A 27201-nucleotide genomic window follows, 5' to 3' on the forward strand; every position below is an offset into this window, starting at 1 on the left:
TGTCCTCTCACTCGTCCCCTTACCACTCTACTGTAGCCACTCTGGCCACCTTGCTTTCTCCCACATGCCAAGCTTGCCCCTTGTTTAGGGCCTTTGATCCCGGCTATTTGCATCTCCCAAAAATGCTGTTTTTCCATCCCAGATATATACCAAGTCAACTCCTTTTTCTCCTTCAAGTCTCTTATCAGATTATACGTCCTCAATTAGTTTTCCTGACTACCTTATTTAAAGTTGAAGGCATAGCTATGTCACTACTTATCCCTTATTCTCCTCTATTTTATCCTTTTACATAGCATTTAACAACTTATAAAATACCACAACATTTATGTACATAGTATTGTGTTCATTTTCTGTCCTCCCCATCCCACTGAGAACGTGATGTCCAAAATCCTAATGATATTGTTTGTTTTATTCATTTCTGCCTCTCAAATGATACCTTCCATATAGAAGTGTCTACAAACAGACATCTGTTGAATGAACAAATGTTCAACATCTGTTGAATGAACAAATGTTTGTTAAATCTTGTCCTTACAGAAGGATTTTAAAACCTTTTTGTGGGTAAACATTCAGAAGGAAACTGATGAACTTTGGGTTTCAACTTTGGAAGTAGAAAGTTGGAAAGAGCATTGCTCTTACAGTTACAAGAAAATCTGAAAAATCTGCAAATTCACAACTTTTTTTTAATGCATCATTGGTCATCAATCTAAGCCTGAATAAGGAAAAACAAAAATACCTGTGAAAAGAGACAAACTCCTCAAAAAATGCACACTACAAAATCATAATCAAGAACAAATAAATAACCTGACTAGACGAGCGTCTTTAAACTGAATTGAATTCACAGTGAAACACCTTTCAACTAAGAAAAATCCAAGCCTGGGTGGTTTCACAAGCTTAGCAATAAAGGTGGTTCTGTTCTAAGCTTTGAGACTTACGGGAATATCCTCTCTCTTTCATTTAGAAGTTACAGAAAATGCCCTGACATCTGAGTCAGAGCACAGAAGAGATTAATTGCTGAAACTTCAATATGTTAGAGAAACAGTGTACAAATTCATGGAACATCAGATAAATTTACTAGACATGGCTAGAGTAAAGAAATGGGTTAGAGATTTGACTCTAATCAACCTTCATAGATGCCTAATAGTCTGAGAAATTATAGCCACTCCTGAGATAGGAAACATTCCATTATAGACATACCTGAGTGTGTTTAGGAGCCTAAATTCACTTCATTTGTTGAAAAGAGAATGCCCTCAACTTGAAAATAATATAGGAAGGCAAAGTGACTAACAGCCATTAGATATAGGAAGGACTAGCTGATCTTATGTGTAGGAATGTCAAGGCCCAGGATGGAGGAGAAAAGACTCTGAAAATCCTTCAGAAATGTAGGGCTTGTAGGAGAAGCAATGGCAATTACTAGAAAAATCCACAAATGTCTTCATGTCTGCAGCAAAATGTTTGACAGCATTTGAATGGAGATTTTTGCAACATGGGTAAGTTATCAGAATGCAAAAGCCAATTTTTTTGACAACATACAAGCAGGAAGGATGGGGGTGATCTCTTTACACCGTGTAAAATTGGAAGAAGATGTACAAGAGTCCTTATAACACATATATCGGAAGCACATTTTGGAAAAATAGACCTAGTAGGAGCATATCATTATGGGAGTAAAACGTTTAACTCTGGAGAAATGTAAACCTCCCCAAAAGACTACGGGAGGGGATATGTACATATATGAGAGTTAAATAAAGAAAAAATTCAAAATAGGATGACAATACCTCTATATTCCAGCAGGACTGAGACTCTTTTCCATTCATTGGAGCATATTTTATTTTAAAAAATCATAAGTCTTTAGGCATCCTCTTCCCAAGTGTATATATTTAAAAAAAAAGAATAGGCATATAGGTATTTTGTTAAATGTATTGGCCTAATTACTGGGAAACAATGGGGATGTGGAAAGAGGATGAAAAAGGTTTATAAAATTTATATTATGTTCCAATAAAGATGCAAGCAGTAGTATCTGAGCAGGCAGAGTTTGTTTATCCTTCTTCATATTGTACTTTTTCCAGTTTCCTTCACTTTGATCTTGGTGATATCAAACAATTTACTTCTAAAAAATATATGGAACATTATATTCCAGAGTCTCTCCTCCATATATTAGATCCTATGAAAAATATATTTTATTTGTCCCATAATTCATCATTTTATATACCCTAAGATGATCATGTCCATGTATGAACAATAATTTAATATCTTATGTTTAAGTAGAAACCACCAACTTAACTTAGCTCAGGATTAATATATACTAATATCCTATGTAATATGTCCCATAAATCTTAACATTCTTTGAATTAAAAAGTACTTAACTTGATTGATTTTCTTGAGGTCCTATTTTCATAGGTTTGAATTTCATACAAAATGATCTTTTTTAAATCTCACTAATGATGTTTTATGAAAAATGTAAGCATTATATTCTGAGTTGGCACTGTTTTCATATAACAATTTAGAGCTGCATTAGAAAGTTAAACTAAATAATATCAAGGTCTCCATCAATAACACCATGTTGAAATTAAGCAGAACTAATTATCACAAAACCAAAGCATCTGACAAAATTAAAGTGCCTAATTTCAGGATCATCTCAAGCCCATGACACTAAACAAATTATCTATCAAGAATGTCAACACATCTGCTGATCATTTTGTCTTCTACAGAGACTCTGCTTCACTGGGCTCTTTTAACCTATTTTAACCAACCACTCTCTTCTTCATTTAAGTGCTTGTTACTCTGGACTATCAACAGAGCACTTTCTAGGTAACTCAGCCCTTTCTCATTCGTCACTGCATTTGTCAATATATGACATTCCTTGGCAATTCTGCAGTGTCAAATGATTTTTCTTTCAAAGGAAAAAATGCTACCACAGAATTGCATTAAAACAAAAAGAAGAAGAGTAAGTTTAAAAGCCTAACAATGGGAAATTTAGGAGACTACAACTTATTCCACAGGTGAAGAATCAGAGTTTAAAATTTTCCATATTCCATTCACAGGCATATATGTATTTAAGGATTTGTCTAATAGGAGACAATTTTTAAATTGTGTCCACATTTTGTATTTGATGTGATGTGTGAAATGAGTTTTTATATTTAGCATTCTACTCTTATAGCATTAAAAAAAACTTATTTATGGTCTTCAACACTTTAGATTGTAATGAATTTTTTTTCTTATTACCTTAAATTTGGCTCTAGATTTTCCATTCTTAATCTTCTGAAACTTTACATCATTTTACTGTTTTTGAGAGGTACTAACAAGGAAAGATGAATGCAAAAGGGAAAGTTACTTGCAAATTATAGTTATGCAAAAAACTGATCATACATTGACTCATTTTTGCTATGAAAATAAGTGTGAATAAAGTGAAAATATGTTATAATATCGGTTATATCAAAAATCATGTGTGTACAGACATAATTTGTTGGAAAAGTATCTTATTTATAATTATAGATGGATACAGATTTTTAACGTAGATTGGTAGATGACAGATAGCTAGCTAACTAGTTAGTTATATAGATTTAGATGATATAGGTAGACAGATGATACACATATAGATATACAGATAGGTATAGTAATGGGATAATCAAGGAGTGAGTCATTTTATCAATTACCATCTCTTCTTGTTTAACAGAAGTTAATTTCAATTACAAATTTCACAGAATACTGATTTACTTCTCCAACTGTGATATTTTTTAACCACCTTCAATTGCACGAATGGGTATTTCTTGATCAATACACCCTAGACATTTTTGTGATATTATAGATTTGGCAATGTCATCAGAGAAAAATCTACCAATCCCAGGAATACAACACCCTGGAATCAGTAATATTTAAAAGATGTTAGTTATGATACTCCATTTAAAGTAGGTAAACTGCAATACCAAATAAGTAAAATCTATCAATAGTCTAAAATACTTAAAACTTAAACAACATGCTTGATCCGTATTAGCTTAATTGAAACACATTCCCACTCCTTTCCAATCATTTGGTGAAGAGTTGGCATTACTATAGGTTATACCAAATAGGTTTAGATGATTGCCATCTGACAAGTGATGAAAATACAACTTTAACATTTTTTTTTCTGGTATATTATCCATTATAACATTGTCACATGTTTTCTCATTTCTCCCAATGGGATCATTTCTGAGGTCAACCACTTTTACTGATTCTTAGAAAAATTCTCTCATCTTCTCAAGTGAACTTCATTTTCCCTAATGGAGCTGTGCAATTGTCCCCTTTTCTGTCCACCGGACCCCAAAAATTTTTAACAGCTTTTAAGATTAGTAATTAAATGTAATGAGAAAATGAGAAGGTTTAATTTCTAAAAGGGCTAATACATTTTAAAACTACCACTTTATTCCAAAAAAAAAGAAAGAAAATCACATGTGATATATTTGTTATAGACCCTAATTGAAATCCAGTTATACTTTTTGATATTACAAATACAAAATTTCTAAAGTACTATTGTTTTTAAAAGTTAAATATATTTGAATAAAGAGTATGTACTAATTAAATGTTATGTTAGTCAATGGATTGTCCAAAATTAAAATTTAATGGAGAACTGTTGCAATTTTAAGATTATTCTGTACCAAAGTGTATCTAATGTTATTAGTTTTTCTTTTTCAACTTCTGTTTCTTCCTGCCTAAGAAACCCTTCCCAAAAAATGTATATCTTTATCAAAGTACAAATTCTGAAAGAATTTAAGAATAGTTATTTAGAGACTGTAAAAGAATGTGGTGAGAAAAGTGGATTATGGGGTATCAGAGATACACTAAAGAGAGGAATGACTAGGATATTTTGAAATTCAAAGATATTGGAATATATAACTTTTAACTAAACTTCAAGGCTTAAATTATATAAAATAGCTGTCAGCCCTAACGTTAGGAAAAAACAAATAATGATTTTCAAAATAACTTGACCTAAGTATACAAATGAACCACATATCGCTCATAATAAGTTTTATCAAGATGCAAGACAACTAGAATGCATTGTCACCTACTAAAAAGCAAACACCCCTATAATTTCTGAAGAAAACTCCCAGACCTCAGCTTGCACTAAACAGAAATGACAGCATAGTTTGTCATCACAAGAATATTGCTGTATTCTGTTCATTATGCCTTACTCTCTATTATTGAATAGAACTGGATGATCTCTATTTCATTTACTCTAATCAGAAGGCTCTTCTAAAATGCTTCTGGTTAATATTTGGTTTGAATGAAGCACTTTATTAAAAATGCTGAATGTTTCCACTTAACATAGCCTGAATAGCTAAAAGGGAAATAATGGCACAAGCATAAAATGGCATAATAAATCAAAGGGCATCCTTTTCCTTCTAAACATTTCCAAGGTTAGTTTTCATCTTAATAGAACTGCTGATCTGTCAGCTGATCAGCTGTAGATATGCTTGTGACTTGTTTCAGTGGAAAGAAGGATGTCAAAAATAATGAGAAATAATCTTTTGAGCCTTGTCTAAAAGCATTTTCGTTTTGCTGCACATGCTTTGTGGGCACGGAAAAATATTTTCCCTTCCTCAAAGTAAAATTTCAATTGATTGAAAATAAAAGGATTTAGCTGGTTCATATTTCTAAGTGGCATGGAACAACAGATCACTGTGGTAAATATCATTTTCAGGGTTGACTTTAAATTGTAATTGTGGTAACATTACTGATTAGAAATCTCCAGCCTTATCTGGGACAATAAGGTGTTACTACCATTTGAAAGATTAGAAAATTATATAATCTGAAGTAAGAAGTGAGAACAATCTTCCAGCTGCATCAACAAAAATTGGAGACCTTGAGGTCACCTCTGCAAAAGGAGAAAGACAGTGGGGAGAGAGGGAGGGAGGGAAGAAAAAAGGGAGTGAGGGAGGTAGGGACAAAGAGAGGGAGGGGGGAGTGGGAGAGGGAAAGGAAGAGAGAGAGGGAGAGAGAGGGACAGAGAAGAGAGAGAGAGAGAGAGAGAGAGAGAGAGAGAGAGAGAGAGATCTTTTTCTTTGCCTCCTATATATACTTTAGACTACCAGTTACACTTTCACAGATAACAAGAATTTTGAAATCTCTTCAGACACTAAACAGCGACAGTTACATGAAAACTCTCACTTAATTCCAGGAGAGGATAAAGAAACCCAGAAAGAAAGATAAGAAACCCAGATTGTACCGTGTCATGTCACTCAGAACAAAGCATTTAATCAGGAAAATGGTACAAAGGACAGGCATTTCAATCAATTTTGAAATCGGGTCTGTACAAAATCAGCACAGAAAATGTCCACACTGCTCATTCTTTTGGTGAAATCCCCTCCCTGCCGACCTCGCATAGAAGTGCATAGTTGGTCTAAGTGGCCGAGCCACGGCAAGCCAGGCTCTCTCTGGAGGCTTGCTAAATATACTCTGAAATAGATCCTCTCCGCTGAAATCATCTGACGAAACTCCTTTAAGTGGAAACCATGTTGTGTTCATGACACAACCCCAGCGTGTATGGCATAGTAGGTCTTCACTAAATCCTTGCTGAAGCCCTATGGAAGTTCATATTTCACTTCCTCAGCCATAGATTTCAAGTTCGTCTCAGGGGAAGTCTAAGGCAGAGTTTCTCTCCCCTTCTAATCAAGGATTATACATAGAAGAGCTAAGAGCCCCAGTGCTTCAAAGGGCAACTGAAATAGCTTTGGCTCTCCCACAAATCCTTATAGATTAGAGCCCTCACTTTTGTACTGGATGAAAGTGCTTTCAATAAGGAAGAATCATTTAGATGTCTTATCTAGTATTTCATTAGGATATATATCCTGATGTTGTTCACGTGTGATAGAAATATTTGGAGCTTTAACTTGGGTAGAGAGAGAACAAGGACATTTTTTTACGTTCCTTTATTTCTAGTCATTAGTCTAATTGTTTGAACCTGGGCTTTAAAAACTAGAAAACCCTGTTCAGTGATCATCTATTAAAATTTCATTATGTTTCTTATTGGCTTATATGACTTTATTAAATAGTAAATCTACAAAATCTTTGCAATATTTCTTGAAAATATTTCCAAAGCACTCGATCGTTCTTTTCACTCAAGGTGTGTTTGAAGTTTGTGGCTGTGTGGTTACTGTTTTGAGGTACAGATCTTCTTAAATGACAGCATCCATTTCAAAGCACAGACTGTGTCATCTTTGCCGTTGCGATTCTGAAGATGCCATCACTGAGGTCATTCTTCCAAATGATCCAGAAAGGTTATCATTCCGTCGGGTAAGAAAACAGTCCAACGTTTGAAAGTCAGCGTTGCCAAAAAGGACAGAACATCTACATTATTACATAACAAAACAAAGTGGGATTTTCTTCACGAGGAGGGCAACATCCATCGGCTTGGCCTAGAGTCATAGCAATCGGTACCATGTGGTTTGGTATGAAAATGACAGTCATGGGGAGGTGTCTCCCACTCTGTCTTGTCTTGGTTTAATGAGTTGGTTTAATTTAGTCCCACGTTTATCTGAGGCAGCTACTTTCCCTTCATTCCCTGAGGACCTCATTAGTATCTAGGGCTTCCTGTCCCTGGAGACTCTAAGGTATATCCTGAATCACTCAAAAAGGTGTGTGTGTGTGTGTGTGTGTGTGTGTGTGTGTGTGTGTGTGTGTGTTAGGGAGAGGAAGGAGGTGAGAAAAGTCTTGGGCAAGTCAATCATTGTTCCTGGAAAACGACTGGTGAGTTTGCCTCACTGGGTAAAACCACCGGGCACTGACCGGTAGGTCTCCGTCCCTGGTTTAGGACCCCAAGACTGGACTCCCTCCTTCCCTCTCATTCTCCTGTTCCTGCGACTTTCCCTCCCTCTTTCCCTAGCTTTGGCCGTCTTCTATCCATTTTACAGGGTGAAGCTTAAATCTACACACCAATTTATACTTCAAAATAGTATCCTCTTATCACTCAAATAAGAGGTATTTCAAAAAAACTGGAGGAGCTGAAATGACGCTTTGGAGGCATGAAACTGAGGCAATGAGGATGTTGAACTAAAAAGACTCCCTGGCACTACAACCGCTGTTCCACACGTGGAGGGCGCCTAAGAAATGGATTCCTACATGGATTTTAACTCCCCTCTGTTCTTTTCCTGACTTTTTGTTACAGGTTGTTTTTCCTGTAGATGAATTTCTGTCTGACAATGTTGAGGCACAGACGTGAGTAAGAAGTGTTGTGTAAGCTACGCCTATTCCATATTCAGACATCCTCTTGCTTTTTTATAAATGGAGAAGTTTTTGTCTACATAACAACATTCTATAGCATAAATTATCCAGAAGAAGGCAACTCTGGCTTGGGCATTTATAAATGTTGTCTTCCATTATATCTGCCTCCTTCTGCTAGCCTCAAAAGGATGTTTTTCCTTTGACAAAACACGCAGCCATCTGAATGCAATAAAAGACAACGGGCTTTTTATGGCAGGGTATTTTAAGAATTTCTTGATTTTCAAACTGGATTACATAACTTCCTCTTATAAAACATGTAGTTGAGGTGAGGGGTTAGAATCCTGAAGAGGCACTGCCTTTGGATACGGAGTGGCTGGCTAGGCTCTCTCACTAGCTTTCAGTCCCATTCATTTAAACCATATTCAGGGTATTATAAACCATACCTCAGCAAATTTACATGAAAATATACATCTGATGTGTTTAAGAGACCCAAAACTGCCATTGATTGAATATAGGGTGTATATGGTGAATGAGGAGATATGATAAAAAGTAATGCGAAGACAGACAGAAATCATAAAAGTAGTATTTTAAACATTTGTTTTCACTATATGTGACTTTGCAGTTTATTTATAGCATCCATTTTAAAAGTGAGGGTGTAGTAGCAGATACATCAATAGGTCAACACATCTGCAACTAACCACTGTTATACAGTTTGGTAGATTTCATAGCATAAACAAAAAACAAAAAGGAATAAGACTACAGCAAAATTAAAATAAAAGATGATGTGTACTCTAAGAAGACATTTTCCCATGAAGGATCTTTCTTGAAATTATATCTTTTCAAAAATGGAAGTAGAAACGGAATGAGGAAATTAAAATTCAACTTCTGAAAACGCAGCACAACTTGCTGAAAATAATTATTCAGTGACAGAAATAAATGCATCTGAGAGCATGTGAGTGTAATTATGTACCACAGGTAGTAAATGTCATGTTATGTTTCAATGGTTTTATGGATATCAAACTCATCTGTATGCTATTTCTAATAGCAATTTTATGACTAAAACTAATAAATATAGGAAACTTCTGATTTTTAATAATACGAGGTTTCTTATGGTGGTAGTTTATCTTGGCTGATGCAAAATGATAAATCTGACGGCTAAAGTAAAAGCAAGCCTTGAAAAATAACTTAACGTATTAAATGCATTCCTTGCCCGAGACCTTCCTAAAGTCATTATTGCATTTTTTGAAAGTATACTTCAGGGGCTTCTTTCTCTCGTCAAAGTTAAAGCTATTAAACTTCCTGTTCCATGTAATAAATTAATAAACAAGAATAGATTAACCAAATGATATGGAGCATTACTTTCTTCCAGTTCCTTTCTTTCTCATCTACTTCATTGTTGTTTCTCTCTTGGGAAATGGTGAAAAGTTCTATTTAAATTTAGATTGAATAAAGTGCTCAGTAAGATATTTCAGACTCCCAGAAGCACAGTATATAGTAGAGAGGGGGAAATAGACTTTTTTTTTTCTCTCTCTCTCTCCTTTTTTCCTGGAGCTTTTAAATATGTTGGCCTGTGCGCGGCTCTGTGGAGCTAGTTGGCTGCCAAAACAACTCTGGCAGTAGTTAAGCCCCCACTGGAGATGAGAAAGCAACCCAGAAATTATTTCCCTAAATACCCACTATCTTGTGTGGCTTGGTAAACTCTCCTGTTGACCTTCCTTAAGGGTATCTGCCTTTAATTTGTGAAAATCCTGCAGTCTTTGCTAGATACCACGGGGGAAATGAACCCACAGCAGCAACCACCAAGTAGTTTTTCTTTGTGGTTGAGATTCTTCCTGGGTGTCTGCTCTCACTGTGATTTCTGCCAAAATGAGCTTCACCATAAAGAGTGGGGCTGCCCACACTGTCTATGGCTGGGGTAAGCTGTAACATATCAAACAGGAGCACTCTGGAGAATGAAAGAGGGTTCGATTAACAATTATGTGAGGACAATACAGGTAAGTTAGGAATGCCCCAAGGACACAACAACAGGCCAGTTATGTACAACACACATGTAGTACACCAGCTGGGCAGTTCTTTAACTTATTAGCATAATACCTCTATCAATTGGAGAAAAAAAAATCTGATCATGACACTTCCTTCTGAATAAGATGTTGGCTGTGAGCTAATGAACAGCTGGACAACCTGTTGATGCTAGGAATATTTAGTCTATGTTAATATATGTCAAATTCTGTAATTTAGAATAAAATTTCTACAGTGCCCTTTCACTGATTAGTAATGATCTTTATCTACAGTTCGAACTGCCATCTCTATGCAATTTATCTTCAACTAAATTGATTCTTCTTTCCTATGTGTAAATCCATTGCCGTGAATACTCAGACTCTCCTATAACCATGCTTCCTGTCCTTTTTGAGAATCTCTGGGTTATGTGATAACTAGGGAGCAAATTCCCTAGAGGAGAACATTTCAAGGAGAACAGAGTTTAATAATTGATTAAACACCGGTGATGGTATTGTCATAAAAGAAGTGTGTTCTTTTTAGCAAATTAAAATGTTAAATCTTCTTGTGTTTTCTGAATACATCCTGAAAAAAAAATCACTTAATCATGTAATAAGGTCTTATTTATGTCAGTAGGTGCAAAGGCAGGATCTTGACTTATTTTTGTTTTAATTATCTTCAAAATCTGCTCTGTTCTGACAAGAGATCTACCTGGAAAACATAGCCCATGAATGGTGGATTTCAGTTATTTAATTTTTCTAACTCTTACCAAAATGTTCTTTGATGGTCTCAGGTTTGCTCATCAACAAATATGCATTGAACACTTATAATAGGAAAAGTGTACTTGTAAGCACTGGTGGCAACAGTACTGAAGAAGTTATAAAGGCTTTCTGCTCTCAGGGAGTTCATGGTCTAAGGCAGAGAGGCATCAAATACATACATTAATAAATCAGCATGGGAAATACCAATAGTGATAACTGGTGATCAGATAATTAGCGTGAGACACAGCAAATGACTGAATCAGTGAAGGCTTTGCTGGAGAGACTCCATTTAAGAAGTAGAGCTCCATTTGGCTAGGGAAAAAAAAAAATACCTCAATGCTATTCCCAAATAAGTATTCCCCATTCTTAGATTTATCATTGCCTCTTCTATCATTCTTAATACCTCTTGAGTATCTAGTTTTCTACCTGTTAATTAAGTACACAAACAAAACTTTCACATTTGTGGAATTTTGCCCCACTCCATAAACATCCTTTCCTATATACAAGCACTCTACAGTGCCAGGCTATAAGGTAAGAAAACCTATGAACCCTTCATCTTACAGATGGACACTATAAAAATGGAAGTACTTATTTCTTTAATAGGTTTTGAATTTTTTTTCTAAGATCCTTAAAATTATCCCAGACAAACAGACCAATAGAAGAGAGAATCCAGCAAGTGACCCATATATATTAGGTTACCAAGGTGACACTAATATACAGTAAAGAAGATGTTTTATCACTAAACAGTGATGGGTAATTGGCTACTGATGTAGGGGAAAAAAAAAACTATCTTGATTCTTACTTTGCACTGTATACAAAAAGCAATTGACGATGCATCGTGGATAAACATGAATGGTAAAAACAATAGAGATTTTGTAGGAAATAAAAGCAGTATCTTGATCTTCGAATAGGCAAAGATTTCTTAAGCAAAATAAAAGAAGTACTAACTACAAATAAAATTATTCATAAAAAGACTACTTTAGAACAATTGACATAAGAAAAGGTACTTGACTGTATATATCATTATGAAATGAATATTAACACCAAATAACACTGCACACATATTACATTGGTTAAAATTTAGAAAGAAAATGACACACAATCTCAACTATTACAAAGACATATTGGAAGTACCAGGCACTACTTATAAGATTGCGACTTGGTAAAATTACTGTGGAAACCATTTGCCAGAACCTATTTAAGTAGAACACACACAGACCTTATGAATAGAAATTCTACTCTCATGTTTTCCCCACATTCGTGAATAAGCAGGCTCATCAAAGACATGTATAAAGATGTCCGTATTTGCACTATTCTTAAAAAAAACAAACACTAGAAGCAAATGTCCATCTACAGTGAATAAATAAAATGTGATGTATTCATACAATTCAATGCTATATAGCAGAAGCCGAAAACTATGGATTATGAGCCAATTCTGGGATGAGGCCTGTTTTGGTATGGCTTGAAAGCCAAGGATAGTTGTAATATTTTTGCAGGATTGTAAAACACACTTACACACACACACACACACACACACGAGAATATGCCATAGTTCTGTATGCATCTTGCAAAGCCTAAAATATTTTCTATCTGTCCTTTTAAAGAAAATATCTACTGAACTCTGAATAACATAAACATAGCATTGAGAGGAATGTGCCAGACTTAAGAGAGACGATAAAGTATGACTCCTTTTAAAATGTTCAAAAGCAGGCACATCATCTATGATGTCAGAAGTTTGGCTAGCATTGCCTGTGGAGGGTGAGTAGAAGAGGTGCAAAAGAGTTTCTGAGATTGGGATCGTGTCTTTCTTCTTGCTCGATACTAGTTATACAGATACGGTCAATTGGCAGAAATCTGTTGAGCTATATACACTTATAAAAGTGCACACTTTTCTGTGTTTAAGTTATATTTATACTTTAATAAAAAATTAAAAACAACAATAAATAGCCACAATAATTAACCATCTATTCACAGATATATATGCATTCAAGGACATTCACTGGAGTATTATTTTAAATATATAAAAAAATTAGAATAAATCTAACTCGGCAACACCAGACCTAGTTAAATCAATTATAATTTACCCACACAATAGACTCCTGGGCAACTAGAAAACAACAAGCTTATAAAAGAATATTGACTTCTACAGAAAGATGCAAATTATAGAACCGTAACTGAAAAAAGATTTAAAATAGCCTCTGTTGGATGAGTATTTTGTAAAGACACAGTCATGCTAAGATCTCAGCCTAAAGGAATATGCACAAGAAATGGTATTTTCCTCTGTGTGTAAGATTAGAGGTGCTTTCAATTTATAATTGGTTTTTGTTTGTGTATTTCCTGATGATTTTGAAAGAAATTTGAAATAATCATCAGTATTTTCTGATGATTTTGAAAGAAAATATCTTTGCAGACATTTAAAAAAAAGTCAATTTTAAAATTTGTCCCTTTTTAGTACTTTGGGAAAAGTTTGAAACAGGCACTGATTTGAAAGCCAGAAGAGTGGCCTGGCTGATGTCAGTCTGAAAGATGGTTTGAAGATACGTAGAAAAAGATCTCTTGGTACCCACAACTATATGCCAGCTCTATAAATACGCTGCTTCTAGTTGGGTCTCTCAGTCTAAGATCCCAACGCCAAAGAGATCTAAGGTTTTCCAGTATCAAAAGTGTCACACTGACATTGCCACCACCATTCATTTACAAGCATCATAAGCCCCTGGGGGAGATAGATGGCTTCCCTCTCATGCTGATAAACAGAAGCTGACATTGCTTTATTATTTCCTCAAGGTTAAAAATCAATGGTTTACCTGTGAAAACATCTGTTTGTAAGCTTGTTTTTGCTTCTCTCAAGGGCCACATTTGCATGCTGGGTTTTAAGCATGCCAGAAGTGAGCAGCTTAAGTTTCATTTGGCCCATTTTCTTTTTAAGTATGCCAGAATGGCTCTCTATGAGAGAAAAAAAAAAAAAAAAAGAAAGAATAGCAACACAAGCCTACACTCACCCATTCGTAATGAGAACATATTAGATTTCACATATTAAAAATGAATGACTAGCAGCTCAGAACAGGTGACCAGAGACATGAGCATCGATTTTAGACCAAATGATGGATACGGAACAAACACAGGGGATTCGAATAAGGATAGCTTTGTTGGTAGTGTTAGGAAAGCCTACGGGATAAAGTAGGTGACCACAGAGAGAGACTAGAGGGATTTTCATATTTAACTTGACTTGTCTTCACACACACACACACACACACACACACACACACACGCACCTTAGGAGATAACTATTGGACAACTTAGAAATGTTCATTCAAAAATCTTTAACACAAGAAACAGAGTTAGCTTTAAAAATAACCCTACCACCAGGGTCACAGTGTCTGCAAGAGTTGAGCTATAGACGAAAACAATAATTGAAAATAGTTCTCTAGAATGTCTCAGTATTCGATAAAATAGCGTCTCAAATTCCACACGACCCAGAACAGAGCTCCTCTTTCTGTCTTTGCCCTCCTCCCCAAATCACCCTTTCCTGGAGCCCTTATTTCTCTTCAGGGCAGCCCCACCCTCTCAGGTTGCTCAGGCCTCAAACACCTTGGTGTCATCCCTGACTCCTTCTCTAGCATCCAATACCCACCTTGTCAGCAAGTTTTGTGAAATCTACCCACAAACTATGCCCAGGAATCAACTTCTCTCTCAATCAACTCTTCTACTGCTACTCCCCTAGTCCAAGCTACTTTCTCTCTCATGTGGATTATTACACAGTCTCCCAAATGGTCTTCTGACTCTATCTCCCCCCTCCTATGGTTTATTCCCAACCTACCACTCAGTCATTCTGTTAAGCAGCAGGTGAAGTGACTTCATACTTTTACTCATATGCCTCCAGCACGCTCCGTCTCACTCAGAGAAAAAAGAGAAGTTCTCACCATGCCCCCTCAAGACCATATCAAAGGTAACCTTTTATTCCTTTGCAGTATCTCCAAGCAAAAACTCATGGAGTCTAATTTCCATTTGAATGCTGCGTTCTATTGTTTGTGGTTTTATACATAATCTAAAGGTGGCCTCAGTTCTATTCTGTCCCTTCTTCTCTTAGTTTTAGAGCTTACATGTGTTACAGCTAGCAGACAATATTTAATGAATTAGCCGTGTTTATAAAGATAATTCTCTAAAACACGATAGTGTACCACCTAGGAGAATTACATACCACCTAGGAGAATTTTTAGTACTTTGGGAAATGTTTAATCCGTAAAATGTTTAATAGATAAAGCATAGGTGAATGTGTATGTTTGCTTTTAAAATATGTGATCATGAAGTTAGAATGTCAGTACTGACTTGGACTGCAGCACCCTCAAGCCCCCAAAAATGGAATATAAAGGTAGATGATTAATGCTCTTCAGTTGAAGGCAACCATGAATGCCTGGGGATTGTTACCATTTTGGATAAGACACAGAGGACAAACACTGTGTATGCATTTTTTATATGACTAAATAACCCGGGCTGTTTTGAGATCAAATCAAATCAAAGAATTGCGGGGAATATTTCTAAGGCAAGGAGTTAGTCCCAAGAAAGAGAGAACGGGCGTAACAGCAAGGATGGACCTGGAAGGTATTATGCTGACTGAACTAAGTCCGAAAGAGAAAGACAACTACATATCATCTCACTTACATGTGGAATCTTAAGAACAAAATAAAGGAAGAAATAAAATAGAGACTTGTGGATGCAGGGAACAAGCTGATTGTTGCTAGATAGGAGGGTGTTGGGAGCTAGGTAAGAAAGGTGAAGGGATTAAGAAGTAAAAATTGGTAGTTACAAAATAGTCATGGGGACATAAAGTAAAGCATGGTGAATATAATCAATAATGTGATAATGACTATATATGATGCCAGATGGGTATTAGACTAGTCATAGGGATCACTTTTTAAATTGTATGAATGTCTAACCACTGTGTTCTGCACCTGCAATTAACAATTAATATAAAATAACACTGAATGTCAACTGTAATTGAAAAATTAAAAAGAAGGGGGTGAAGGTGCAGGGGAATAAGTGGTTCAAATTTCCAGGTATAAAACAAATAAGTCATGGGGATGTAATGTCCAACATTGGGAATATAGTCAATAATATTGTGATAACGTGGTACCGTGCCAGATGGTTGCTGGACTTATCATGGTGGTCACTTCTTTAGGTATATAAATGTTGATTAACTATGGTGTACACCTGAAACTAATATACTACTGTATGTCAGCTATATTTTAATATTTTTTTTCTTTTAAAAAAAGAGACTAGTGCAACCAGTCTGAGAATCCTAATACCAACTGCCAATTTCCCAACACTTATACCTTTGTAAACAGATGAGAGAAAGGGTTGGATTCACAGTTCCTATGATTACTTCTCATCCAGATTGCCTATGAAAACAATAGTGTGTTCTCAGATTCATTGTATTTGATCTTAGATTTAAAGGATACTTATAGAAACTTCCAAAGCATGCACAGTTTACCTTCAGCCATTGTACACTCACTGTTCAGAGCTAGGTATCAGGATTGCAGGCCCCGGGGTGGCCTTGACACTAAACTTAGACGTCTAAGTTATTTACCCATTTGATCCCTTTCTTTCTTCATTTAAAAATGCCAATAATAATAGTTCCAATCAAATAGGGATAGTGTAAGGTATTAATGCACATGAAGTATACATTTTGTACTAGTCCCATAATATTATGTTATCTTTTTATTAATAGCCGCTACTCCAACTTCCCATTTACAAATTTAAATAAATTAGAAAAGCACTGAATAAACTTATTTTCTCATAAAAGCTATGTGAATCTGAGTATCTGTGAACTCTCTCATGATTCAGGAAAGCTAAACACGAATTCAGCATCAAATCACATTCAGTTACTCAGAGCCTTTCTATACCAGTGTGGTTTGGGGCAGGAAGAGGGGGCAGGTCTTTACGTGGGTACCCCTGGAAGCCGCCCCAATCTAAGGATTCAGGTACAGGTAGTTTACTTGGAGGTGATCCCAGGAAACTTCGAGAGGAAAACAGGAAAGTGAGAAGGGGAAAATAAGACAGCCATAAATGAGTTTATCAAACAAGTTACAACCAAGTGGCTTAATCCCACTGGTGAAATCTGGGAGCCAGTGGAGAACGCCGACCTCCGTTATCCTGCCTACGGAGTGAGAGAGGAAGAACATTTATCCCACAGTTGTTGCTTCAGTGCTACTGCTAGTTGTCAGAAATCCCTTGGTGCTTCTTTCCTGATTTAGTACCGAGTAGGCTGACAGGCCCAGAGAGCATTTTCAGATGGAGCCACAGGTCCCAGAGGTTGGGAACTGCACTGTTGGGCATGGAAATGGTAACTGTCAAGGGTGTGTGGACAAGGTACCGGCAGCACCTGATACAGAGCACACAGAGGAAAGGGAGAGAACAGGACCAGAAAAGCATTTGTACGTATCGACACAGTGTAAAATCTAGGTAGACTGAATGTGTAGGTTTCTTACTGTGAAAAAGAAAAAAAAATAATAATCTTAAAATTTAATCCTGGAGTAGTTTTAGAGAAAAAAGAAAGTTGAGGGGTAGTTTAGATTTTAAAATCCGCCGAAGAACTATCTATAGAATTGATTGCAATGGTAGAATGGAATGGAAACAGAAAGAGCAAAAGAATAACACGAGCTCCCAAAGACATTTAATGCTATCCCAATTCCTCACATAATGATGAATTTTATTGTACCATGATTCTTATTTATTAAAATTGTGTGTGTGGGGGGGGGTTTCAACAGCTCCAATGAGATGCAACTTTTTGTTTTTATGTCGGTCCAGGGAGCATCAGAGGACACGGTGCTCATATAACAGATTAAGCACATCATCACTCGCACATCAAAAGCTAATAAATTCTTGCATCTTGTGATTTAAAAGGAATGCAAGGTCCTGAAAGGTTAGAACACATTACAGTCTTAAATTTTCAAGTGTGAAACCCTGTTTCTGTACAACTTGTAAAGAATGTGAACATTAAGTTTTAAATTGGTTTGCCAGAGAAAGCATTATTCATGCTAACTTCTAGTAGTTTTGTGTTGAAGTGACCCTTATAAGAAGAATATGTGGATTTATCAGTAAAATACATATATGTATATATGTATTTTATATATATACACATATATATGTATATAGTACATATATACTGTATATAGTAAATATATTTACTACATTTATATATAGTAAATATATTTACTATATGTAAATATATTTACTATATATACATATATTTGTGTGTGTGTGTGTGTATATATATATATATATATATATATATATATATATATAGAGAGAGAGAGAGAGAGAGAGAGAGAGAGAGAGAGAGAGAGAGAGAGAACAGTTATGGTGGGTAGAACGCAGCATTAAAGGAAAATAATGGGGTGTTTACTGTAAGCAGGAGGCAGCCAGAATCCCTAGAGTGGATACGACCTCATGGTAAGTGGGGATCCCCCACAATCTACTGATCAGAAGAAAAGTAACTGGTATCCCACACCTCTACCACAATTCGGGTGGGTGGCAGACAGAGACGTTTGACTAGCTCTGAAAACAGCATGGAAAACCAAAGCAAAGGAAATAAACAAAATCTTTCCTTGATACGCCATGCCAGTAGCGTGAGCTACAGGAAAATATGTTCCCAACATCCACAGAGCTCAGTGAGCCAGGAAGCGTAAGCCCTGAACCTGCTTTAAGCTCTGTGTACTGCCCCCAGATTTCTGGCAGAAGCAAATTCAGTATCCCTGGAATGTGCTTTCATCCGATGCTTTGAAGAATCCCCACAAACATTACCCCCAGGGCAAATGTTAGCACCCTTAAAGATAACCACGTACCCATGACACCATGGGAAAGAATAAATACAAAAAATATATGCATTAGAAACAGACTCATACAAACCTTAGGTACTGGAATTATCGAACATTATAAATGAGTATCTTATTCTGTTTAAGTGACAAGACTTAAATTATCTCTAGGTAACTATAAATTAAATGATAGTCAATTTGGAAAAGAAACAAAAACAACTTCTAGAAATAAAATTACATATATAAACATAATTTTATTTATATATAATGATACATATACACATAGTATATATAATTATATAAAGATATAAAATCATATGTATGCACATATATATGTATGTATATGTATGTGTGTGTATATGTATGTATATATACACATACATATATACATAAAACATATTGGACATAGATGTCAGCAAATGGGAAAAATAGAGTAGTAGTAAACTAGTTCAGGAGAAATGAACCAAAATACATTTTAAGAAGGAAAAAAAAAGGCAGGGCAATAAAGCAGAAAGTAAGAGACATGGAATACATAATGAGAAGTCCTAACACATGTTCAGCTGGAATTCAGAGGGAAAACAAAAAGAGGAAATCAATTTGAGGCAATTATGTCAAGAGATATGGTTAAGAATTCTAGAACTTCTAAAAGTTGCCAAGTCACAAAATCCGGTGAAACAGCCACGTGTATTAAGTGGTTTTATGATCCAATGCAAGTTACTGATAATTGTGGACGCTCAGTTGCCTCATTTATAAACCAGGGTGAATCCCTAACAGATTAGGGTTTTCATAGGGAATGAATGTGAAAATGCACAAAAAACATCTTTGACACTGATTGGCACATGATAGGCACAAAAACAAACAAACAAACAAGAACAAACGGTAGATGTTAGAATCTCTTATATTCACACAATCGCCTTGTCCTCATTCATGATGGGACAAACAGATAAGAGTAGGTTCTATAGCAATTTCATGTCCACAGAATACCAAATATCCTACATAGGAACAGTTCATGAAACCCTAAAAACTCATCTACTGACAGGAATTTCTACCACGTGCTGTCCATCACTTATGCCTAAGACTCAAGTCTCCCTCAATCTGAAGAGTCTGTAAATATCCAGAATGGTCAGTTCAAAACATTTCTAAGAAAACTGTTATCCCAGTAAAACAGAAGACAAAAAGGTAAGGGGAGAGAGGAGGTAATCCTGAAGTGAGATAATTACAAGTGACATTAGGTAATAAAAGTCCTTATGTAAGAATAGCTGACGGACCACCAATTGTACTAGACACAACAAAACAGCAGAAAATGGTGGACAATTACAGACATTTTATGACATTCAAGAGTTAGTTTGTCTGGACGGACACATGCAAGAAAATGAAGCTGGACCACCTCCTTACACCATATACAAAAACAAATTCAAAATGGCTTAAAGACTTAAATGTAAGATCTGAAACCATAAAATATCTAGAAGAAAATATAGGAAGAAACTTCATGGACATTACCCGGAGTAAGATTTTCACTGATATATCCCCTCGCGCGAGCGAAGTAAGAGAAAAAATAAACATGTGGGATTACATCAAACTAAAAAGTTTTTTCACAGCAAAGGAAACCATCAATAAAACAAAAAGGGATCCTACTCTATGGGAAAAGATATTTGCCAATGATATATCTGATAAGGGATTAATATCACAAATCTATAAAAAACTTACTCAACTCAACTCCAAAAAAACAAACAACCCAATTAAAAAATGGGCAGAGGACTTGGGGAGACATTTCTCTAAAAAGGACATACAGAAGGCAAGAAGACATATGAAGAAATGCTCAACCTCACTAACCAGCAGAGAAATGCAAATAAAAACCACAATGAGATACCACCTCACTCCAGTCAAAATGGCTATTATCAATAAATCAACAAACAACAAATGCTGGCGCGGATGTGGAGAAAAGGGAACGCTAGTGCACTGTTGGTGGGACTGCAGATTAGTGCAGCCACTATGGAAAACAGTATGGAGGTATCTCAGGAATCTGAAAATGGAACTACCCTATGATCCAGTAATTCCACTCCTAGGCATCTACCCGGAGAAATCCAAAACTCCAATTCAAAAATCTGTATGCACTCCTATGTTTATTGCAGCACTTTACACAATAGCCAAGATATGGAAACAACCAAAATGCCCATCGGTAGATGACTGGATTAAGAAGCTGTGGTACATTTATACAATGGAGTATTACGCAGCCATAAAGAAGAAAGAAATCTTATCATTTGCAGCAACATGGATGGATCTAGAGAACATTATGTTAAGTGAAATAAGTCAGAAAGAGAAAGACAAGTACCATATGATCTCACTTATATATGGAAACTAAAGAAAAGACTATGTGAATGAACTAATCAGAGTCAGTTTTGGGGACGCAGAGAAAAAAAAAAAAAAAAACCGAGAGTGGTTAGATGGGTGTGTGGGAGGGGGTTGGGGATAAGGGGAAAGGTGAAGGGATTTGGAAGCAGCTGGTAACCACAAGATGGCCTCAGGGTTTTTCTTTTGAAAATTAATTTGGGGAAGGTATTCTATAATGTTGTAAAGATTTTGTTGGGTATCCGATGGACATGCGTCCTATTTGGGAGACCACCTCAGGGATACTGTGGATACCTGATCATGGCATTGTACATCAGAAGCTAAACATTAATGAATGCCAACTATAATTTTATATATATAATGTGATGGTTCAGTGTGAGGTCGGAGGGATAGTGGATGGGGGGAGGGGGGTTCACAGTATGAGGGATATAAATGATGAACGTCTAAGTATTACCTTGTTTTGTACACCTGAAACTAATAAATTAATTAATTAATTAAAAAAAAAAAAAGAGTTAGTTTGTGTGCCTGTAAAGTCAACGTCGAAATGTATTTAGTTTTCTTGTAAGATATCCTTCTGGATGGAAATTGCTTACCCATGTTTCCCAGAAAATAAGACCGAGACAGACAATTAGCTCTAATTATTCTTTTGGAGCAAAAATTAATATAAGACTTTATAATATAACATAATACCAGTTCTTGTATTGATTTTTGCTCCAAATGACACATTAGAGTTGCCTGTCTGGCTAGATCTTATTTCGGGGAAACACGGTACTTACTTGTCTATCTACTAGTCATGGCTATAGTTTCCTTGAGGGCAAGAACTGGGCTTGGACCTTACAGCCTGGCGCAGAACAAATTCTCAAACCACAGTGAAGACCAATTGGATTAAGAAAGTAGTGACTAACTGAGGCGATAATGTGAAAAATATTTACATAGCCTGTTAATGGAAAGAGTAATATTTTATAAATAGATTGCATAGAGAGCAATTACAAACTTTAACCTATGCGTAGAAAAATATGAGAAAATAGACCAAAATGGGAGCAGTTGTTACCAATGATGATAATTATATACTGAAATTGGAATTTATTTTCAATTTTTATATCCCTCTTTCATTTTAAGATGTTCTCAAAAAAATCTGCATTGCTTCTGTATTAGAGGAATAACAAAATATGCAAATATAGATAGAGTCTCATGAACACAATTTCTGATACATAATACAATTTCTAACACATCTAATCATAAAGCCTAACACCATATCTGACACTGCTATATTCTGATATCTGCTTCCTGTCAAGTCAAATAAATATTTATTAGCTAAATATGAGTCAGACAAGTGCAAGATAGAACACCTTTCTTCACAGAACTTTTTGGGAGCCAAAACTGTCCTATAGTTTTTGTGTTTTTTCTGGTGCCTGCCACAAAGTCAGACAATACAACGTGCATACAGTAAAAACTGAGGACTTACTCAATCAGGGACTGTAAAAAATTAAACATTTGGTTTTGGGGAGATGAAAAATAAAGCATTTCTTCAGAAAGGGAGTGATATTTTTAACAACACAAATGTGAACACAAGCACAGAGCATGTGGTATCTAATACCCATTAAAGACGATGCTGGAGGCTGAAGAAAGGCATGATTTCTTTATAAATATTCTTTGTCCACAGAAACCATTTACATTATGACCCCAAAGGGAGAGAGGGGCCAACTTTCAAAAATTATTTTTCAAACTTTTAAATATCACTTGAATTAGTTAACGGATAAGAAGACAGAATTAGGAGGATCTGTGCTCCTAATTACAAGCTTAATTATTTTACTTTATTAGGTCCTATTTTTAGAAATAGCATATTATATCCTATTTTTGTCATTTAATACAAGTATATTCATCAGACTCTGACTATTGGTGACATCAAGTTCTGACTGTAGCCTAACATTTATATAAAGATGTTTTTACTTGAAGTATTCTGTGTAATTATGCCACCCACACAAGACTGAACAGAAATGTTCTTTGATACAAATGGCAGGTTATGTATAAAAAGAAAACAAAAGTCCAAAAATATTCTTGGATGTAGGAAACCTGTCTGTTTTTTGCAGTTTGATTTACATTCCCAAATTGCCACTGTTTATGCCTTCCATATAAGTTACTTCTAAATTCCTTTGAGATCAAGTAGGCACCTTAATATGCAAAGTTTACTTAGGGGGAAAAATCCCACAATGAACTAGTTGAAACCCCCTAGCAAGATAATTGAAGAAATCATCTTCATCAACTGCATTTAGCATTTATCTAGTCACCTTCTTGTGTCATTGATAACGCTCAGGCACAAACTTTGCAGTAAATGGTCCTCATCCCTTGGACAACAGTGGAGGCAGTAGAAGTTTGTCATTCCTATGACAGAAACCAGGAATGCATGCACTCCACATACATCTTGGGATCCATGGTACATACATACTATTAAATCCCTTTAGACTAATTCATAGCGTTTCTGCTAACAAAATCTCAATTCTTGTATTTGCTAATGATTTCAGCATTCCTGCTGACTTTGTCATTGGGAGTTGTGAATTCTTTCTCATGACTTTATCCTTTCATTCATTTCCGGGGGTACATTCTTAATAGTCTTAAGTATTAGGGTAGAAACATAATTCATAGGCGATAGTAGTAAGAGTAATTTATAATGTAATGACCATGTTGCATTTTAGAAATAGGTAAGTAAAAGCGAGAGGGTTCGTCGTTATCCACCCTGTTTCAATTTTCATCAGTTAAGTTTTAATTTTTCTTCCTTGGTAAATTTCTTAGCGTTGTCTGAGAAAGTATTTTACTGAAATTTTAACAGAAAGAAGAACCCTGATAGTTTAATGCATTTTTGTTACTAAATAATTTCAGATACATAAGCTCATAATTCACAAAACTACCTATGAATTTGAAAGACCAGGTATTAGGATTACTGTTTTATTTTTCTTTTGTAACAAATGAGACTAAGATAGGTGAAGGAATTTTCCTAGGGTCTCTCAACTGGTAAATTGTAGAGTTAGTCTGAACATAGGCAGACTGAGTGCAAGAACTACACCTACTCTGTTTGCTTCTGAATCTCAGGGCCCACCACCAAAATCCTTTGCACATAGTAGGTCTGAAAGCATAACTTACAGTTTCTGTAAGTTACAGAATATCTCTGTAGTATATCTTAATACATGAAAAGGCCTATGTGAATAAAACTCTCTCAAAAGCCTATCACTGAGGCTCGAAACACTAGTATGAAAATACCCTTAAAAAACAAATTCCTTCTAAAATGGAAACACTTCTTGCTGGAGTTGTCTATATAACAAATGGCAACCCCATGTAACGTCTTAGTACTCATATACTCAACGCCTATTTCTGAAAACTTTATACCCGATATCAAAATGTCACTGGCACACTTATACTTGGCCAAGATAGACACAGACAATAGTTTAGTGGTTACCAGAGGGTAAGGGGGATTGGGGGTGGGAGACGAGGGTAAGGGGGATCAAATATATGGTGATGGAAGGAGAACTGACTCTGGGTGGTGAACACACAATGGGATTTATAGGTGATGTAATACAGAATTGTACACCTGAAATCGATGCAATTTCACTAACAATTGTCACCCCGATAAATTTTTTTAAAAAGTATGTAGGAGAGGGAGACAAAGACAGGAAGCTCTTACGCTCGGACACTGGAGACCCCAACCCCTTTTAATGCTGCTGTGAGAGTAGTTCTGTAGCTGAAGACCTGCCTGAGTCAGCAACCGGGAAACAGAACTCAGGGAAGGACGTCCTAGGAGCAGACACCAAAGATCAGGATCTGGACCAGAGGAGGATTTTCAACAGAAGTGCACATGGGCAATTGCAGGGCAGAATTCCCCTGGTTGGCGTAGGGGGCAGGTGGCTGGTGCTTTCAAATCTTGACCATTAAACTCCCTCTCACAGTGACACAAGGATCATAAACACGGCTGTGGAAAGGTCAATCCTTACCCAAGATGAGAATCAACCCTCAAATCACCGAGGACTCTCCTATCTGACTCTTCCCCAGTCACCTAACTGGGCAGAGGCACAGACCAACTTACCTGCAGGGAAAACGTGGAGCAGGGCATGGAAGAGGCCAGCAGGTGCCCTTGTGACAAATATAAACAGGAAAGACTGTGGCCTTCTGAAGGCCAGGGGCATATCTTCACCTCAGTGACAATGTGAGCACCTAGAACAATGCTAGGTGCGTGGTGTGTGCACAAACACAATTTTGCCTTGCGGCCTTATTTCACAGATTCCATGCAAAACCTTAGCCAGGTGAAAGTAGATCAGGACTGGCAATGAAAAGCAAACCGACTGAGATGAAGGATGGAGGGTTTGCCATTAAGAGGAAAATTCTGTGAAGATATCAAAAGGACATGAAGGTAAATTTCTACACCTTCCTGACCTCTGACACTGGTCGGACCTGCACATCTGGAATTCTATGAACTAAAATAAATAATAGGTGATGACGACCAGGAAGAGGAAAAAGGCATAGTCTCAACTATGATAGGTAGTTTAGATTCGAAGAGATACACAACAGAAATTGACTCTGGTAAAATATTAAGTGATGAAATAAAACTCCCAAATATTATATTTAGGGTTTGGATTTGTATCCAGCTACATTAAAATACAATTTCAAAAACTTAATCATTAGTCCCAAATTATAAGAACCGTTCGGAGATATATGAAAAGTATAAATACAGTGTTGTTTAAAGAAGGTGAGTGAAATGATTAATGAGAAATAATTAGGAAACCATAATAAAATCATTACATGCCAGTATTAAAGAAAGTGGAGAAAAATCAATGTGAAGGAATACATTTAAGTTAAAATCTGTATCTTCATTTAATTTTATGTTATCTTTCATATCCCAATAAAAAGAACATAAAAGAACACCATATATCCATGGTTAGAATGAAAAGATGTTAATACTTTGCCATATTTGTTTCACAACTTGTTTTCAAATAAATAAAGCTGGTATATGTCATTCCCATGCAAGTTTTATACTTTACAGAATTATGTAACATCAGGTATCTTGGGAAAATGTAATCCATTTCAACATAGAATAAACCAATAATGTTTAAATGTTTATTCAAAATTTTGAAGCATGCTATGAAGATGAAAGATACAAACACACTCACACACAAACACACACACACAGTAATTCTTACTGAGCAGGACTTTCTTCTTGGATGTTGGCACCTCTGAAAGCAAAGAGAATCTTCTCAAAATGTTTCCTAGAAGCCCGGAACTTAAACTACAAATGAAGATATTTCAATTATATAAGTTATCATACTTTGAATAGTACTGAAGATGTAAAGAAGAGTCCTGAGATTTTTTTAGCAAAATGGCATGGGTTATAAAAGTAATGTTTAAAGCTATTAAACTCAATAAAACAAACTGCACACTTCATATCTACCTCAATAGGAACCCTTAACAGAATTACAGAAAGTCCCTTATGTCTTTTGAAGATTCATTTCTGACTGAGATAATAAGAAGACATTAATTTTGCATCAAGGTTGAAAGGTAGATACATAAGAGTAAACTCTGACTAAAAGCCAAATCCCAGGTGAAACACTAAATATGATAAGGATGTTAGCAGCCAATAAAAAATAAAAAAATCTTGTCCCGTCTCAGTTCAATAAAATGTTTATGACACGGTTATTGGATCTGTTCAAATACTGCAAGAAAAGAAATATGGTTTCAAGTAGATACTGACATTGAATCCTCCGTATCAAACACTGAGAAGAAAATTTACAAAGAGCATCCAACTAATAAACCAAACTATTTTATTATATTAATATAGTAATTCATCTTATACAAAAAAATTCCCAATTGTAGTTAGATAAAACTAAGAGCAGTTGTATGTGAAAACAGAGGATTTTCTAGTGTCTTTTCTGGTGCAGATGAGGCTCTCAAAATTAATCACTGCATTCTAAACAATCAACCTAACACAACTTGACCATCACAGAAGCATGAGGTCTCCTAAAGTTTCCTTATGATAAAATGTGGTGATTCCTACTATTACCCCTAACATATCTCACTGTTTCTTTTGTTTGAATAATAGTTTTGATTGTTTT

The sequence above is a fragment of the Rhinolophus hipposideros genome, assembly GCF_964194185.1.
Source record: "Rhinolophus hipposideros genome assembly, chromosome: 26".
Taxonomy (NCBI): Eukaryota; Metazoa; Chordata; class Mammalia; order Chiroptera; family Rhinolophidae; genus Rhinolophus; species Rhinolophus hipposideros.